Source organism: Sceloporus occidentalis, unplaced genomic scaffold (assembly GCF_023333645.1).
Source record: "Sceloporus occidentalis isolate IW3139 unplaced genomic scaffold, rSceOcc1.0.p SCAF_4, whole genome shotgun sequence".
Classification (NCBI taxonomy): Eukaryota; Metazoa; Chordata; class Lepidosauria; order Squamata; family Phrynosomatidae; genus Sceloporus; species Sceloporus occidentalis.
The window spans coordinates 16,261,300-16,280,546 of record NW_028316984.1 but is presented as its reverse complement, the minus strand read 5'-3'; the positions used below and the strand labels follow the sequence as shown (position 1 = coordinate 16,280,546).

At 37.5% G+C, this 19,247-nt stretch overlaps 1 protein-coding gene across 15 annotated transcripts in view; it reads left to right on the top strand.

Annotated features, from left to right (window-relative positions):
• The window catches only part of PLCB4 (phospholipase C beta 4), a 214,531-nt gene that overhangs the window by 36,625 nt on the left and 158,659 nt on the right, over positions 1 to 19,247 (top strand). The window contains exon 1 of one of the 15 annotated variants that reach the window (XM_089519290.1): positions 10,199 to 10,251. The exons of the other annotated variants lie outside the window; for them this stretch is intronic. The gene's annotated coding sequence lies outside the window, so the exon portion shown is untranslated. Of the gene's footprint in view, positions 1 to 10,198; positions 10,252 to 19,247 lie in introns of those variants that run through there. 15 annotated transcript variants of the gene reach the window in all.

Sequence of the window (19,247 nt, the reverse complement as noted above, 5' to 3'; positions counted from 1 at the left end):
CTAAACAAACACAAGGGTGTATCTGCACTACACAGTTCAAGCACTTTCATCCCACTTGAAGTGACATGGCTCCATCCTATGAAAGCCTGGGATTTGTAGGTTATGAGTTCAATACCAACCAGGGGCTCAGGGCTGACTCAGCCTGGCATCCTTCTGAGGTCACTAAAATGAGTGCCCAATTTGTTGGGGACAATTAACATACACATTGTAAACCACTTAGGAAGTGCTTAAGTGCACTGATAAGCGATATAGAAATGTACTTGTTGTTACTATTACTATACATCTCTGTTGAGAAGAAGCCCCACTGTAATCAGTGGGGCACACTGTGAAATAAGTGTGTATAGGCCTAAATATCCTGAAGGCATCAGGTTACATTTGTTCTTGGAAGCTAAGCTGGGTCAGGTGTGATTAGGTATTCCTTCGAAGGCAGACTTCCAAGGAATACCAGGCGTTATAGACTGTATTTCCGAGGAAGGCATTGGCAAATCATCTCTCAGAAAACCCTATGAAATTCATCAGGTAACTATAGGTTGACAGGTGATTTGAAGACACAAATAGATATGCACATAAGCCTTTGTGATTAGGGAACACATTTGGACATCTGATTCAACAAAATAGGTTGTCAGCTCTAGATTTAGTGAACACAACCAGCATGTCAGAATTATGGCTGGGATGGTCCACAGGGGGAATCCTGGATGTAAGTACCCTCAGCAACAAAAGAATAGGCTTCCACTCTGAGAAAAGGGGAAAATACTGCAAGGACTACTGAGATTAATGTACTGCAGCACTCTATTCATATTAGGGAATGTTATGTGAGGAAGAGTGTATTGGAGAAATAGACTATGAATGTCATCTGGCAAAGGGGAGTAAAAGTCACAAGCATCACTTGGTATTTAAGTTTTCTTTGTGAATAAGCCAAACAGAAATTTAGTTGGAGATGTGACAGTGCCAGTGCAATTATATGTGATATCCCAGTCACTTACAAACATTGCATAAATTCTTTAGAAAAAAACACTGCAAGTAATGAAGAGTTGTTAAAAGGATGCACAACTATCTGACAGATATTTTTATATCAGAAACAAAGGCTCAAAGCACAAAGTTGTTAAAACAATGAATGCATTCCTCTCTTTCCTTAACATTTCTCTCAGAAGACCATAAGAACTGACATTATATCAGTTTGGATTATTGGTCCATTCAGGCCCACTGATGGATGATGGCTTCCATGTCAGTGGGGCTGTAAATCCACTCTGGATTTTACATTGGGTTTTAAAGGAGTTGTCCATAGGGCTAAATTTTGAGGAGGAAGGCCACACTTCAGGACCTTGGATAGTTCCTTAAAAATTCAGATTAAACCCCAGAGGAGAGTAACCACTTCACTCACCTGGACGTCCAGTATTATCCCCTTTGGCATTTACAGGCCTCACAAATAATTAGAGGTTAGCTGATGCTTTTAACTGGAGATGTTTTTAATTAGAAATGCTAGGGATTTTTTTTTTCTGTATGCAAAGCATGTTTGCTCCCCCTAGCTTGGAAGTACTATTTGTTTAGAGTAACATGTTAAAAACTCTTATGCTAGCATAGGATTTGTAGTCCAAATATTTCCTGTAGGGTTCCAAAGTTAAGATCAATTATTGTGTCAAATGCTGGCGTATGAGATTGTTTTTTGAAGCTGAATACTAAACACTTAGAATATTCTGGCTTTAAGACCAGGTTTTGCACACTTTGGAGATAGTTCACATGCTTGCCAAGTCAGTGATTAGTAAATACTGACAAGGTTTTTTATTTTCTTTTGGAGGTAAATTGGCTTGGTCCTTAGTTGTGTTTTTTGCAGGTATTTAGTAAAATGTGGATCCTTTATGCATGATTTTGTATTGTTTGGCAGTCTCCATGCCGCATGTTGCACCTTGCAGTGCTCAAGTTTACAAGATCCAGAGGGTTCTTTTTTGCACCACAAAAGTGATGTGTAGCCAGGGATGCCATGCTGGAGGGGAGAATGAGGCAATTGCCTCCACATAAGAATTCTGCCTCCTTAGCAAAATTTCCTTCAGTCCCCAAATTTCTAGCATTGTAAAAAAGTAAAACCTTGAAAATTGTTCTTTCCCAGAACTCTTATATTTGCTGTGTTCACATTCTCTTGATAACTTTGCCAGACCTTTTTCTTTGGATTCCTACCCTGTATTTCTGAATGCCCAGCTAAAGTTTTAAGTTGCTGTTATGCTACCAATGTGGGGATTGAGGAAAAATTTCATTGGGGTGGGCATATTTTGTGTGGGTGTGTTTGGGGACAATGTCTTCATTGTTCATCACCTGTGTAACTAAAACCTTGTGTACGGGACGGGGGCCAAGAATGGAACATCATTATTTTGGGGTGTATGTGTGACTAGCATTCTCACCATGAGCTTGGCAGTCTCTAGTATCTTAAACTAGGGGCTAGTCTACATGTTTAAAATACTCCTCATTCCAGTTGAATAGAACATGATCCAAACACATGCAGTTCTTGGTAGTTTGGGCTTTTCATGCCCCCCTCCCCCAAAAAACTCTTTAAACTCCACATAAAAAAGCTTTGCAGTTATTATCAGAATATCTGAGGGAATCCACAGAAATGTACATTATTTGTCTGTCTGTGGCTGTCGAAACCATTCCCATGGTTTCGAACGGTTGGCATTTTTGACATGGGGGGAATTGGCCAAAATTAGGGGTTTAAACAGTGATTATCCCAGGCAAAACGTAAATTTGCAATTAAGATTTTCACATGACATTGCTATTAAACAGGCAATAAAGAGGCAATAAACAGCAACAAATCATTCACAGGGAAATACCGAAAATGATTTGTTGCTCCCCTCAATTTTCCCCGAGTGATGAAGTCCTATGTGAAAGTGTGAAAATCCACAGCAATGTGCATAATGCACATATGTGTAATAATAATAATAATAACAACAATTGTAATTTATTTATGGTCTTAAACCAAAACAGTAATAATAGTATTTATTTATATTCTGCTTTTTCTCGAAAGAATAAAAGCGGATTACAGGAACATCAAGATAAAATCACATACAATTTTTAAATACAATTAAAAAACCCCAAAACCCCAATGCTCCTCCCAAACATAAATGTAGAAATCTTCCAGGATTTATTGGTTTCTTGGCACACTGACTCAGTGTGTTCTGAATTTTCTTGTCTAGAATGGGAAAATTGCAAATATTTTTTATATTGCAGTTGGCAGAACTGGTCTGATGGCTTCAGATATGCCAGCAGAAGAGCAAAAAGGGGTCAGCAGAGAATGGGAGGATGAGGGGTAAGGCAGGATCCAATTCATGCAAAAGTCAACATGTCTCAGGGACATAGGGTAGGTTCTAAAAAATCCCCAGTGGGGGATTCTTGGGAGGCGGTTGGATGCTCCACAGCTTCAACTGTCTGAATGTTAGTTTAGCTCAGTGATGGTGAGCCTTTTAGAGACCGAGCGCCCAAACTGCAACCCAGAACCCACATATTTATCACGAAGTGCCAATTCCCTCTGGCTTTCCAGTAACAAACTCTGGCAAACTCTGTGCTGGGGTGACAGCACACGTGACCACAGAGAGGGCTCTGAGTACCACCAGTGGCACGTGTGCCATAGGTACACCACACTTGACCATCCTTGCTTCATAGGATGTCATTTTCAGATCATTCACTGGTGAAGCATGCACTCCTTAGAGTACCAAGCTTTAGTATGAAAGGAAATGGAGATATTCACAGAGGGAACCTTGGTTACCCACAAAAGGAGATCAGTTCTGTCTTCTGTTATTGTGTATGTGTGTGATATCATTAGATCATGGGGTTGCTAAACATTCTATGCAGGTTAAGTTATAAGGCTGCCATAGACTGAATCTCAAAGGAAGTTTAATTACTACTGATATGGCCTCAATGAATATCCTTTTGAAAGCAGTAGCCCCCAAATTACATAAGCAAAAACTAGTTTACTTCTGAAGGCATTCATGTCAAAATCACATGATCAAGGAGAATGATCAGATGATATATGACGGAGAGAGGAGCCCTAGTTGGTAGACAGACTTAGAGGATGGCTCAGCATCTGGAAGCTGGCAAATCTGATTCCATTCCTCTCCACCCCTGCCCCCATCTCTCTTTTCTTCCAAACCCACATGCCAGAAATGCCTTTGTAGGTAACCTTCATGTCCTTTTAGTGTATTAGTAGCAAGTTAGTTTTGTTGACAGAGAAAAAGGCTCACTAATCAGACCTGCCAGCTTTAACCACAGGGTGCACTTCAACAGAGAATTATGTTGTTTCTTATGGCTCGTACAAACCATGGTGTAAAATGTCTGAAGATGTCATATCAGGACAAAGCGTTCACTGTATAAAATCAAATCGACTGAGAATTTTTGCCTTGTATATCTTGGATAATAGACAGATTTCACTACAAACGTTTAAAAATATTTCCCTCACCACTTTGGATGATCTTTGAAGAGGATGAATTATTTCTGAGAATAGAAGCCTTATTTTAAACCCAAAGCTTGTGATACTGATGTGTGCTCTCTGATACTGTACATCTGGTTTGTTATTAAACAAGCCATTAGGGGTTTTTTTATGAATGTTAATCGTGAGTTATAATTGCTGTTTTTAAGTAGAACATTTGCTGTTTCATGCTTTTGAAAAAATGATTCATGCATTATGTACAGCTCTGAACTCTTAAAAATAATAAACTCTTACCAGATAAATGCTGTTAATAAGACAAGAAACTTGATCAGGGACTCAAACAGTTAATTGTTCATGGTTGTTGCCATTGTGTAAGAGTGTCCTGTGACCTTTTCTTTTTACTGTGTACTTCTCCATTGGCAATCTGGCCGACTGTGATAGATTTGAATTATGAAACATTCAGACTAGACTTTCTTGAAAAGGAACACATTTTCCTTTGTTTCAGGGTCATTACTGCATATGCTTGATAAAAAAAAAGAGCTAATCTGGTTATACATAAAAAGAGGAGATCTCTAAGCTCTTCTAACACCTGGAGTAGTAAATTGGCTCAGAGTTGAAGAATCAAACGTGTTGAATGTGTGTGTATGTGTGTGGGGAATAAGCTTCTGAATCTATCCCTTACAGCTTGAAAGGATAGCTTGGAATTATAACTATTCATCAGTGCAGATAATGCAGGGACTGAAGTGGATAAGTGATGCATTGGCATACTGTGGTGTAATTGAAGCTGTCTATGTGACTTATGTGACGTACTTCATTTGGCCTCTTTCTTATTCATCTTTTGGTTGATTTAAGTGCACTGTTAGAGAATGCCACCACCATGTTTTATTCTCCACAGAGTGCATCGCCAGTGCTTCTCTCACACCTTTGGGTGATACCACAGATATTTCTGAGATGGATGAAGAAAATCCCTTTTCTTGGACTACATTGCCCAGAATCTCACTGCTAACATGGCCACTAGCCGTCCAGAGAAGTGCAAAAAATGACTTGTCCAGATTCTGGAGATGTGTTACATGTAGCACCAACACACATTTGTTGCATTTTGAGAAATTTGTTGTCAGAGCATAGTAGGAATGTGAACAATAGTTGATAATGTCCTTTTCCTTGATGAGAAAAAAATCTCAACGCGCTGACAGCCCTGTCATGCAAATGGTCAACTCCTGTAAGGCTTTGCACACTTTGAAACTTTGCAAAAAATAAATTTATGCAATGATGTCCATTTTTGGCACCTTTTTTTTCTTTTGCCTGTTTTATTGTTTTGTTGTTTTGTTTGTTTGTTTTTTGGCACAAAATTAAGATATATATATTTTAGGCAAATGAATTTTTTTACCTCCCAAAAAAGATGTTTCACATTGTGAAAATCATCAAAAATGTGCAAAACTTCTTCGTGCAAGAATAAAATGAAGATATATATGCTGAGGATATAGAATGTATGCTCAGGCCACCTCCACCACAGTGCTGTACAGTTACATAGCCTAACGTCATGACCCAAGACTGAAGCTGACCAGGGTTGGCTGGTTTAAACTGGGTTGGTTTGGATTAAAACAGATGACTTTTTAAAGAAAATACTGTTTTTTTTTAATTGATTATTCACATTTTCCCTAGTTTTTTTATTAACAAAACATGACAACAAACCAAATACCAAAACAATACCAAATAAAAACAATGTCAGAGACAATAAACCCTCAGATATAGTTATTTCATTGAGAAAGGAGAAATTAATCTGGCTATTATTACTATTTTCCATCTCTCTTACTGGAACAACGGTAACTGAATTTAAACATTCTAACTTTAACTGTTAAAATATTGGCAATTGTTTATTTTTAGACCAATATCCAGTGTCAGATGCTTGTTTTATTTTACTTTATTTTGTAGTGCAAGTATTAATTCAGAAATAAATCCTTAGTTGATCTAAGTGCAAAGTGATTTGTTTTCAAAGAGCACTTTTTAAAGAAAAATTATTATTTAAGCTAGAGACCACAACATCTAAACTGCATTTTACTACTTAATTTTCTGGTTTTGTCCTATATTGATATTCTCCTACACATTAATGCAAAACAAACAAACAACAAAAACAAACTGTTGGTTTAAAACAAAAACGACAGTTCATCCCCCCCAAAAAAATCTCTAAAAAACAAAACAAAACAAATCTATCTGTATTTTAGTTTTATTTTTTAAAAGTTTAAAAGAATAGGATGTTAGTAACCACCTCTGCAGTGAAAAGCATTGCTAATTTTTATTATCTACAATATGTCTTAATACAAAATATTTGTTAAAACAAATTAAATACAGGGGGAAAAAACAACCCAGAGAGCTGGAAACAGCTTATCCTGAGCTTAAAGCAGGTATGTGGAAGAAATCCCTCGGGAAGATAGCTGCCCTATTTTTCCCCACAATAACTTCCTGTTGTAAATATAGAGCAGTCTTCTATTCACCGGTAAGTCCTAGCCTAGTACACAGAGGTGACAAGGAACTGCATGCAGACAAGTGCATGGATTTCATGAAGCTGAGTGAGTAGTCTGGTGAAACTGGAGGCAGTCAATTCCTACATCTGTCCCCAGTGCCTAACAGTGAGACCTAGTGAGCCTTACTTTGTGTTCAGCTTAGAAACGTTTTTGGTTGCTGAAGGATGGATGGAATCCTCTGCCCTGTATCTTCCAGCGCTTGCTAGACTAGTAATGTGTATGGCTGTGTTTACATGGATGTGATAAAGGTATCATATTAGGCCATTACAGGGAACATTGGCCTTGTATTCTTTGGCCAAACAGAGGAAAGATCTGGATGAGGTTTTGAGATGCATGTTTAGGTCACACAGAAACATCACCTCTATATGTTTAACCTGTGCAAGGAGAGGGAAGGGTGCAAGAAGAGGACCCCCTCTCAGGCTTGAACCCATTCTGTCATCTGCTGATGTAAGCAACAAAGAGGCATGGGTCAACTCACAAGGAAATTCTTCTCTAAATGCAGTAAGTCTCTGATGGCTTATATAAGGCAATACAAATGGGGTGGGGGCATCTTGATTGGTCCCGGGAGCACTCCATTCACCATCTGGAAAGCTGAAGGCAGAGTGTGAGTGCCTGTAGGGACCATTGTAAGCATGCACAGTTTGTGGCGTTGCACAAAATAATTCCTGATCACAGATGTGCCTTCAGTTTGGCTTTGTTGAGCTTGAGCCAACATGAGATAGCCTTGACTCTGGTTCTAAACCAGCTCACTTTTCATTCTGGAATGAAATCTGAGCAAATAATTATTTACTGAGAAACATTACATAGCAAGTACAAGCAGGTGGGAGATTATACATAACTTACTCCATATAATATTTTGAATGAAAGTACAGACATTTTTTGCATTGTTTACTCCCAAGATTCACGATGCCAATATTACTATTAAGGCATGCAATCATAATTCAGTGCTGAAAGCTCTATTTTGTACAGTGCTATGAATATTCATGCTCATTAATGCTGATAATTTCAATAATTATTGTAAGTGTTGCGTTTTGGCTTTATATCTCATGAAGAAGACTCAGTCTATGAAAGCTTATGCTACAAATTTCTTTCTCTCATTCTCAAAAGTGCTACAATATCCCTTTGAATAACAATCCAGACTAACATGGATATGTCTTTGAATCTGGCTCTGTAGTTCAGCAAAAAGATAATCTGCTTTGAAGATGTTCTGAACATTGAACACTTAATGGTCCTGGTTCATGGGCTGTGTTTTTCTCTTTTACTGTGATGCATGTCTCACTTTTACATAATAAGCTACTGTTCAAAGATCTGCAGTTGGGAGGTGACTGATTTTAGACAGACGGGAACAATGTGATCCATTTTCCGTAACTTTTTCAATCCGTTATGGGTTGCAGCCAAATAAATGAAGTAGAGATAGCTCACAGAGGTTTCTGTGCTAATTTTCTATTTTAATTGATACTCTTAGAATGCTTAATTTCAAGAACTCATTATCCCCAGATCATAGCATATTAAACTGTACACCTTTTATCCAGGGATATCTGTTCCATTAACTTGGTTCCAAATCAAATTTAGTCCTTTCCCCTGTTTTACTCTAATTACTAGATTCAGGTTTTTAAATTTATATAACGTATTTTGTATCAAGATCCACTTGCATCTGAAAGTACAGAGGTTCTCTTTACACTGTCAGACCCTAAGCTAAGGCAGTTTGGGTTTTTCAACAGACAATAGATGTTGGTTGGAAAAAGTAGCTAATGAAAAAAAGCAATACATGTCAAATTAAGTGAATTATCAGAAAGACTTTTGGGGAGGTGGGTGGGTATGAATATATGAGTTTTGTCGGTATTTTGGCCATGGACAAGTTTTATAAATACTTATTTAACAAATACTCTGTCTTTTCACTAAAAACAGTGTTCAATGAACTAACAATAATGAGGTGCAGACAAAAAATAAGTCCATAATTAAAACGTAAACACAAATTAATTAAAACAATTTAAAATATTGATAAAAAATAAACAATACACATAAATTAAATTTGGCATCAGTGCAGAAATCAGAGTGAAAGCCTATCTGAATAAAAATGATTTTTTCTTGCCCAGTAAAAAGACAACAGAAATAAAGTTAGCTGGGCCTCTGGTGGTCCAGAACTTGAGAGTAGACCCTGAGAAGGTCCTGTCTCAGATTCCTGAAAAAAGAATCTCTGCTACTGGTTGTGGGACTGTGAGAAAGGGTTCTCAAAGAGCTGAAATGCCATTTAGGCTTATAGATAGCATGGTTCCAAGTTGTGAAGGACTTCATGGACCATAATCTATATTTTAAATTGCGTTATGACAATGTTATATATTGGGTTTATATGTGAGGATTTTGTTTTGTTTTGTTTTGTTTTGGAGGGGGTAGGGTTCCTCACTGACATGAGTATTATTATGCACAAAATGGTCACAGGTTGATGTTTGGAGTACATGAAGGGAGAGATGTGTGGATCCCCCCCTCCCCCCCAATTATTGTTATGTGGGTTTGCTCTACTATTCTAGCTGTCTCTTGTTTTAAATAGTATGAGTGATAATTATTCATTTTGATTATAATTTATTGCATGTTCAGAATGAAAAGAACTAGACATTGAAAAATTTTGAATGCAAAAAAATTAAAATGTGACACAAAGTGAAACTGGCATAATCCCATCATCTAAAAACAGTAAATCGGTGAAATCATTTTACAAGAGAAAATATGGGTGAATTTTAAACAGCGCATAGGGCTGAAATTTGGGAGAAGATGGATGACTTCAGTGGGTGAAACATTTGTCACCTCCTCAACTGTCTTGCTTTGAGTCGGGATGAGGGAATCTGTCTGTTTCCATTCTGTTATTTTTCCATATATATTTCCTTCCTTCTCCTTCTATTTCTGCCTTAATCTGTAATGTTTTTTTAAATACATTCCTAAATACAACTGCTTTAATATGTCATAAACAGATTAATGGAAAAATAGAATGGAGTGTTTTCATACATGCATATAACTCCCAAAATATTTAAATGGTGGAAACTGCAGTGTCCACCAAATGCTAAGTTGAATCAGTACATTAGTCCAAGAGGTTCGTGTTAGGTTGTTTTGGACGTGAGCTCACAAAAAGCATATTCTCCTAGTAACCATAACTTCATCCACTTTTAAAACTAAAAAGCATGATGTGTGAGACTGAAAACTATATGGTTTAAGGTTACTCTCTTTGCATCCTCTTTGTTTTTCCTTTCTCTTCTTGGTATAATGGATTTGGGACAGAAGGCCCATCAGTAAAAACTCTACAAGATCAAGGCCAAGTCTTTTATTAAGGTAATTCCCCACTCATTGGTGCTTTTGGCACATTTTGACAATACTTATTAATGCTTTTTTGTGGTGAGGATCTCATCTCCATTTATTTATTTATTTAGGTAACAGAGCACACGTCTGGTTTTGCTATTGAGCTTTGTATCTTTCATTCTCATGTAGGATTCTCATTAATGGGAACAACCTCATTGATTTTAGCTTGAAGCCACATACTGTGTGTGCTCACCAATATCTAGCTTCTCTTTCCAGCTGAAGGGTTTCTCTGTTTACTCAGGCAGATTATCGTGACCAGATCCCAGATCAGCATATATTTTTGAATTAGGCAGAGTCTGAAGGGCAACATATTAACTCTTCCTGTTTTACAAGGATGCGGGCAAAGGGGTCCCCACTTCTTCAACATTTGCCTACATGTGGCTCATGAGTAGCATTGAGCTGCATGAGGGCAGCATCCTGAGAGAGCCATTATCCTTGTTCACCTTTCTTTCACTGGTTCAAGGCAGCATAAATCTCCATTCTAGTTTTGCAGCCATTCTGTGAGGTAGATTAGGCTGGGTATGCTAGGTCAAGGTTGCCTAGCAAAACTCCATAGCTCAGTGGGGATTTGCACTCAGTTCCCCCCCCCCCTTTAAAAATCAAGTACTCAAAAACTACTGAAAGCTTCTCTGGACTGAAGTGTAAAAATATATCCAAGAAGCTAAGTGTGTGTCTTTATTTTATTTTTAAAAAGAAACATCTCTATTTTGAACACAGTGCAATTTATATTTCTATGTAATGGAAAGAAAAAAACAGTGGCTCAAATCCTATTGTTGTGCCTGACCGGAATGAACCTATTGAAGCAATTGTATTTATTCAGCTGTTGACTCACCATTCAGCAATTGATTCAATAGGTCTACTCTACTCAGGGCTAACAGGATTTCAGCAACTAGGGCTGCACCTACATCACTTTAACTGCCACGGCTCAATCCTATGGAATTCTGGGATTGATAGTTTTATGAGATATCTAGCCTTCTCTCTCAGAGAGCTCTGGTGCCACATCAATCTGCAAATCCCAGGATTCCATAAAACGGAGCCATGACAGTTAAAGCAGTATCAAGCTGCATGAATTCTGCAGTGTGGAAGCAACCTATGTGTCACACTCCACTTTCTTCCTTTCTAACATGACTTATAAATAAAAGGCTAAGGCAGAATAGGATAGGAGCAGCTAATCCTTTTCTACATAAGAAAGCAAGTAATGAAGAGGGGGAAAAATCTTCTTCACATGCAAAACAAACTGGAATCACTATGTGCAATGCTAGGCCTGATACCCATCTTAGTGGCATTCCTGTGTATGTACCTTTGCATGGTCCTATGCCATTCACATCTGTGCAGAGAAGTTGAACTTGAGAGACATGGTTGTAATGGGGGCAAGCCTTGCCATTTGGCTCTGACCATTGAGGGAGGGGGCTGCATGAGGATTTCCACTCAGGAGAACTCCATGGGCTTCAAGATGTAAGAGTCCATAGAGAGGTGTTACATTCACTTTTCTTTCCATCTTGTCCTTGTGTGCCCTCAAGTCATTTCCAATTTATGGCGACCCTATGATGGGGCTTTCTTGGCAAGATTTGTTCAGAGTTCTTGCCTTACCCTTGGAACAAACTTGACTTCTCCTTGACCATCTTTCCATTCTGTCCATGGCAATAATGAGCATTTTGTTACTCTGTATATTTTTTTTTTAAAGTATTTCCACTCCAGCCTGTTTGGTATAATGGAGACTAAAGCATTTTCCTAGAAAAAGAGCTCAGAGGGCCATTTGTTTCTGTTTAGCAATGCTTGAGTGTGGGAGCTTTAATCAGAACAGCTTGGCTTGTTTCCTAATGTGGTTGCATGCATTTCAATAAATATTCTTTTAAAAAATAAAGCCAGTGCTCCTCAGCACACCAGGGATCTTTCTCTCCTTTCTTCTCCTCAAAGAGCCTTCGAATACCGAATTGTTGAGGTAATGAGCTTTGGTGCTAATAAGAAATTCAAGGCATAATTGAAGTATAGATTGAATCAGTTTCTGTGAATGGTAGCAGCAGCTTTGATAACTGCTTGCTTCTATGAGGAATATCCTGTAATGTGATTGTTTCTTCATTTACAGTCTTATAGTGCTTTCTTTTTTGGGGGAGGTGAGGTGAGCCATACTCAGAGAATGCATTGTATCTGAGACATGTAACAAGTCATTGTATGGTTCAGTTATAGGATCCTAGGATTTCCCACCATGGGATTTATGCTGAACTGAAACAGAAAAATACAGTGAACCCTTGTTATATGCTGGAGTTTGGTTCCACGATCCCCTGTGGATAACAAAATCTGTGGATGCTCAAGTCCCATTAAATATAATGACAGTAAAATGGTGTCCCTTATAAAAAATGGAAAATCAAGGTTTGATATTTGAAATTTATACTTTTTTGGAACATTTTCAAACCATGGATGCTTGAATCCATGTATAAAAAAATCCGTGTATAAGAAGGGCCGACTGTATATTTGGTCAGAGAACTCCAACCAGGTTGCTTTAACAGTGGAAAGGAGTTCCTCTTCTTCCCCCATCCCCATTTGCTATAAGGAGAAGGGGACACAACGTAGGGGATGTGCAAAGAGTGGAATGCATAGTTTTGATAACATATTCTGTACTCCTCCACCAAATGGCAGCTTCTGTTTTGCAAAAAAAAAATGCATCTAATGTTAAATTCAGTGTGGCACCACTTGTCTTCTTTGAACCCAGAAGGGGAATAACTCTTCTCTACTTGCCTTGAGTGATTCCCCCCCCCCCCTTAGATCTGTTTTGCTTTTCTGGAGTGTAAAAAGGTCATAGCACCTGGGATGTTAAGAGAGGCTGTACTCTTTATTTCCTCATACCTCTCAACAATAAATATCTTGCTATCTTTACAAGAGGAGGATTCACTTTTACGAATATATAACACTACATCTCTTCCTGTATGTTTTCAATTACTGGGTATGTACTGTATGAAGAAAAGTAATTTATAATTGTTTTACACATTCCTGACTTGTATGTATGACTTGGATAATTTAGACCAGCTATTTTGAAGGTCACTGTAGTCCACACAATTCTAGGATGATTACCTATTGTAGTTTGAATGTCACCTTTTGTGTAGCCCATCTCTAGGAAAGCTTCCATTTAATTTCACATCCATCTAAGATGTTGAATTCAGTGGGGGTTTGAATGAGAACTTTTATAATGTAAGAAGTAATTCAGGGTAGTTCTGTGGCCTTGTACCAATTGCTGTTTTCCTTTGTGTATTTTCCAGAACAAAACTTTTACTATAAGTGACCATGTAAGTTAAACAACTCTAATGGTACAAAAAAAAAATCTTGGTGTAATTTCAATTTAAAAAGTAAATATCTTTTGGCTTGGAGCTGGAGTTCAAGTCTCAGATACATGTGTGTACATTTAGTTTAAAATTTTCTAATTTTTGTTACTTTCAGTGTTTCCTCTCCCCCATCCCATCCAATTCAGTCTGCAAAATCTTTGATACGTCATTTCTCACTACATTTCATTAGGCGTAGAATATATAATAGATGAATCTTCCTAACAAAAGGAACTCTTTATGCAGTGGGAGTATACTATTTTGGATTGTGTTCATACTAAATCTGGAGTAGAAATACTCCTAGGTACTTCTTAGAAATTCCAAAATTTACATAAAATGCTGAGTAGTACACTAATTGACAACTATGCTCTTGCTTTATTCTGAAATGCCCTGCTATCTTAGCAAATTGTGTTCATTTTGTGTTATATCCTTCTTTAATTATTAATTATTTCTAATGGTGGAAGACACTAAATCAGCTAAATGAGCTTTCACCGGGTGTCACTGCCATGTGATTTTAATCTTCACTTACTCCTCCTGCGTCAGACATGTTATGCCATATGAGACGCTAACTAAGCTTTTTGTGATATAGTTAAGTGTAGAGCGGTATGAGGCATGGCATCCCTAGAGCAGAGCTTATGTGCTTCTGGAAACTCTTGTTTAATATAAGGTGGTGCTTTAAAATAAAGTAATTAGAAATTTGGAAATGTAATGGCATGGGTGTCTATGAGTAGCATTACTAGAGTGAAAGCAAAATATACACAAACTTTTGTTTTAAAGAAGGCTAGAGAAGCAGAGATAAGGTTGGAGTCAGCAAGGTAAACTCTTAAGAAAACCAGGCAGATGACACAGAGGCAGGCAGTGGCTTCAGCCGTGTGATACACCAAGAGACAAATTTGATTAGGAGGCCTTTTTATTCAATGACTCTAAATTTCCAAAGCTGTGGCTGCATAAGCCTTTTTCGCTATGTGTATGGTGAAAAGGTAATATTCTGCAAAGTCAGAGAACTGGGGATGAGTGGAGATTATTTGGAAGCACAGCATAATTTGGAAGCTGAGAAATTCATTTTTCAAGCAGCCTTTCTATTCAGTGGAAACAATTTGAAAAGTTAGTGTTATTAATTTTCTTTCTCTGTCAGCACAACTAGGCAGGGAGGTTTTGTAAACACTTGTCTACAGCCTGTTTGAGAAAGCAATTTGGACTCAGACCTTTCTGATGGTAGGCAGGGATCCCACCGATATGCTCATTAACAACTATATGTCACAAATAGAAAAGAGAGTGTGGTTTGTGTACTTATTATTTACCACAGAATCGAACAGATCCCCTGCGAAAATGGAGGGGCGACTGTACTTATGAGTACCCCATGTCTGGGTACACCCTGAGTGCCTTCTGCAATAGTTATTAATACATAGGCAGTCATGGGGATAACAGGTGGAAAAAGGTGAATACAATTTTGAATCCAGATAGCCAGGGTATGCTCAGTTTAACCACCATCTCAGTCTGGTCCAGGGTTCAACCAGGGATCCCTGGAAGTCTAGGGTTCCATAAGAGATCTCCAGGATTTCCACAACAGATTGTAACTGGGGGAAAAAACCCTTTTTAAAAAAGCTGTAGATACAATCACCACAATCCTACACCACCCTTTTTTAAGTGTTACTTTATATATGATTAGCTAAGTTTTCTTTCGACTGACCAAAGTTTTCTGAATGCAAGAGCAGAATCACATGCTATGACAAACCACTGTCTTTTGCTACCTGAGAGAGCATATCTTATAAAAACATGCTAAGTGTATTATTTAGTTTGGTGCACAATATTGGAAGATATGATTAAGGGAAGACATGGTAGAACTCTACAGAGAATATATGTATATGTCCAGGTGACATTTTATTAAGGAGAAACATAGATGAAAGTGGTAGTTTGAGAATCCATTATAGGGTTTCTGAGGATTGTGCAAAATGAGAATGGAAGGGTAGAGGGAAAGTACGGCATGAGAAGCAGAATCATGGAAATCCTACTGTTGCTTAGAAAATGCTGACAAAAAAGCCAAGAGTGATTCTGTGAAGAAACTAAGGTTAGAGCCGGGGTGATGCATCTGTGAGCCTGTGGAAAAGGAATGAGTTGGTCTTTTGTCGTGAGCCACAACAGGAGCAAGAGGAAATGTGTAAACATGTGTATTGGCCCTCAGTTCTTTGTCTGTCTTACCAGTTGCATTTCTGGGTACCCACTTGGTTCAATGTTACAAATTTATTTGAGATAGATATTTGTGAAAGGTCCATTTCCAGATTTTCAACTTGTAGTATACCATACTACAAAACAGTGCCCATTTTTTTGCTTGCCTAGACTCCAGGGCTCATAATACTGTCACAGAGGTACTCCTTAAGATGCTGAGATGGATACTGTTCTGGTATGATGCAGAAGGATCTTCTAATGTGCTACTGCTTAGCTATTGGAGGATGGGCCTGGCAAAGCTATGGAGGGCCATGCAATTGGTAGTACAATTTGCCTCTGCTAAATTGTTTGAAAAATGATACCCCTTATATCAACAATCTGGAATATGTAGCCCTCAGCTGTTGTTCAAACAAATCTTTGGCTGTACTGGCTAGGGCTGATGGGAATTACATTCTAACACCATTTGAAGGACTGTATGTTCTGCATTCCTTTCTTATATGACTCTTATCTTTCCTGCCGCTGGTAGGTTGACAGGCTTCTTATGCATCTAATATAATACATTTAATTGTACACCTAATATGGCATTTGTGAGCAGGCTCCTTGTCCAATTCAGTATAAAAGCTTCAGTTTCTTCCTTACTATGTATATTCCTGCACATGAAACTTGATCATTAGACCCGTGTGTCTATGTGTGTTAAAAATTAAACCTCCCACTGGTGAAGTAATACTGAATTTGTGAACACTAAAGGAATTACATATTTGCAAATGATAGTTTATGACTAAACACCAGTGGGTTTAAGTAGTACACACTGATCATAAACCATATAATGTTAAGTTTTAAAGAGAGAACTTGTTTTTAGATAGCATTCCAAGATACTCCCCCACTATTTAGCATAGCTCACCTGCGCCATGTCAAGTACTGGTTTCGTACTGGAGCAATTTACTTCTTTGTCACTCTGTGTATTGATTTATTTAGCTCAATCTGTGTTTAGTGGTTTGGAAGTGGAAATACTCTGTATTTGCTTCATATTTGCCTTGAGTGGTTATGAAATTTGCACGAATGCTTTCTGAGGTCAGTGTGCTTAACCTTAAGCACTATTTCCTTGTGTGTTGAAGTTTTGCACTGCATTTTCATCATGGACCTCAGTTTTAGCTGGAGGTTTTCATCATCGACAAGATATTAATAGCCTGGCATGGAGCTAGCATGTGAAGAAGCAAGAAATACAATTGTTATTAAGGCCTCTCCCCTTGTAAGATATTCAAAGCAAATTTGAAAGATTGAAAACAATGGCAGCAATGCTAATTATAACTGTTTTGCAAAACTTATGCCCTGTGATAATATTATTGTTTTCCAAAATGTTTTAACTATCTGTTGATGTTGTTCTGTGAATTTGAATATTTTAGATTTTATCTGAGTAGTTGGTTTGGGAGTTATATTACAAATTACTTAGAAAAACTATTTTTAAAGGTTGTTATTTAACAGCGAGGTTAAAATAGCAGGCCTGAACTCTTGCATAAAAGGGAGAGAGGAACTAAAATGAGAACACATCACACACCTTTCACACAGTTTGCAATTCCCCTTCAAACCTGTGGTGATAAGGTTTGAGAATCATTTGAGAAGTCTGTGGCCTTCTTTCTTCTTTGAATACTTTGAATGGTAGCATCCCTTGTACAACGAGACCTAGTTGTCATAAAATAAAGAGGCCGTTTTGATCCATAGGGATCAAGCTGGAAGCCAATATTGAGACGATATATTTTTATGATCAACTATACATTCATAAAAAGTTTCAGGGTCCCCAGAATTTTTCACTCACTAGATGGTAAACATTTAGGGGAGAGGGAGCACACACACACACACACACACACACACACACACACACACACTAAATAAAACAAGAAATATATATTGTTTTAATATTAAGTGTTTTAATTGCTTTAATATTAATGATTTAAAAGCAGCGTTTTAACTGAATCCATAGTTTAATGCTTGTGAAAACTGTTGAAATCCATATCGTTTTATTGTTTTGTTTTGTTTTTATAAGTTACCACTTTAAACAAAATAACACATTGACTTCTATTAACACATCCAGTTGGTTCCATTTTAAATTTGTTACAAAGCATTCCCCTCCCCATATTATTATTATTATATTACAAACTCGTACAGATAACAATTACCTAGTTTATCAGCTACTGTTTCCATTGTTTCTTCTATCCCATCGAATAAATCATTAAGGCAATTTACTCCTTAGAAAGTAAATTACCTTTTTTTTCCCCTCCCTGCTTTTTAAATATGAATTCTGTTCTTTCACTCTGCTTATATACTAAACAATCATGTATTAATTTTGTTTACATTTGTATTAAAATGGAGAGATTCTGAACTCCCAACAACTGATAAATGGCTTATGAAAACATTGGAAATCTATAATAATAATAATAATAATAATAATAGGATTTATTTATATCCCGCCCAATCACTGGGAATTCGGGCGGCTTACAACAGGGGGGATAATACAAAGCAATAACAAATATATTGTTTTAGATACACTGTTTTAATTTATATTATAAGCTGCTTTGAGCAGGATATAAATCAAATAAATAAATTACAAGCACAGTCAGCCAGCTACCTGCCTATCTACCTGCCTGAATGCATGCTAATATAATGTTTAGATCCATTGAGGTCTGTGGTTAAAATCAATCTATAGATTAAGTATAGGATCTTGATGAACCAGATACCTTTAGCAAAACCCATTATTAAAAGACAATGTGATGGGTCCCCTTGTTTGGAAATGCAAAGAAGCAGCAACTTGCATATTTGCATCTAGTCTTAAGTTAAATGCACAGGTTTCTTCAGTGGTATTCAGCCCATACAGTAATCATCAGCACCTCTGATGGTTCACATATTTAGACTCTTGAAGCTGGAATACAGGTATGTATCTATCCTAGTGGCAATAGCTCTGAAGCCATGCTAAAAACTAGAGAATGGGATTGAAAGAATGTTTCTCCTTCTTCGTGAGCAAGGTTATCACTAGCAAAGCTGTCTTCTGCTGCAAGGTTTTTTTTTAATATTTTGAGACTTTTATTCCTGAAATTTTGGTGCAGATTTTGTGTGTGTGCAAAAATAACTATTTTGTGCAAAATACATGTTTTTGTACAAAGGTGTTTCTGTTTTATATAGGAAAAAAGTTTGGTGAATTTGTTGCAAAATTCTCAGAAATGTGAAAAGTAATGAAAAATGCACAGAATTCTCAGTCTTGATTTTTGGAAAGGTCAAAACCTCCCCCTCTATCCCCCTGTTATTTCTAATATGGAATAATGAAATGAGCTATTTCCCTATAAAAGACACAGGTGCTGTGGAAACACATCTCTCGTGATATTTAGTGCATGGCATTCTATTACTATAGTGGTCTCCTGTCGAAGAACTAACCAGGGCTGACCCTGCTTAGGTTCCAAGAACAGAGAGGATCTTTTACCTTTAGGGTATTTAGGCCTC